Source organism: Penaeus monodon, chromosome 22 (assembly GCF_015228065.2).
Source record: "Penaeus monodon isolate SGIC_2016 chromosome 22, NSTDA_Pmon_1, whole genome shotgun sequence".
In the NCBI taxonomy this organism is placed as follows: domain Eukaryota; kingdom Metazoa; phylum Arthropoda; class Malacostraca; order Decapoda; family Penaeidae; genus Penaeus; species Penaeus monodon.
In genome coordinates, this window is record NC_051407.1 from 23,240,320 (window position 1) to 23,241,156 (window position 837).

General features: G+C 26.8%; 1 protein-coding gene across 1 annotated transcript in view; it reads left to right on the forward strand.

Annotated features, from left to right (window-relative positions):
- LOC119587013 (rho GTPase-activating protein 21-like) overlaps positions 1-837 on the forward strand; it is a gene marked incomplete at its 5' end in the record, with an annotated part of 201,687 nt that overhangs the window by 196,508 nt on the left and 4,342 nt on the right.

Below are 837 nucleotides of genomic sequence, written 5' to 3' on the forward strand. Positions count from 1 at the left end.
ATTTTTAGCTTATTGTTTTTGTTAAATATTTAGTTTCTTTGGTATATCATTTTATTTTGGCATAGTAAGAGAAGGATGGTATTATTTGGTCTCTAGAATATGATAAATTCTATACATGTATATGAGAGATTACTGATGCTTTTTTCATATTTAAAGAATAGGTTATATCTAGTTAAGATCAGCACAATATTAGGTATACATTTATTGACATTTTTAAGATTGGAAAATTACTAACATTAAATTCTTATACTATGTATTGATATGTTTATTCAGTTTTATTAAGACTCTTCCATGTGTCTGGTACCTATCTATCTTTATCAGATAGAAAAAATAAAAATTTTCATTATAGAAAAGGAAACACTCAGGAGCATAAGAAATATATACATGTTAAGTGTAGAGAGCACATGAAGATGATATATGTAATAAAAGAGATGATTGCAATTTTCTAAGAGTTGGACAGGCTCAGTAGCCACCCTTACTACAGTGCAACACAATACATTGAAAACAATATATTGATTTTTTTTTTTTGTCATTAATGCAACAACTAGTATTATATGAAAATCAGTCATCATTTGAAAAATCTTCACTGAATCCCAAGTTTAAATTGTTAACCTGTTTTACAACATTTAAAGAAGTATGGAGGACTGTCTATATTTTCTAACAATCATGATTGGACATATATAGATGTATTTAACAGATAAAAGAAAACAAATGATACTGTTCAGATGCCTTTTCACACTGCAATATCTTTATACACTTACCTCAGTTTTGAATTCAGAAAAGAGTGAGCTTATTAATGAATACTAACTTTTATGTTTTCATTAAAATCTGTTGTGA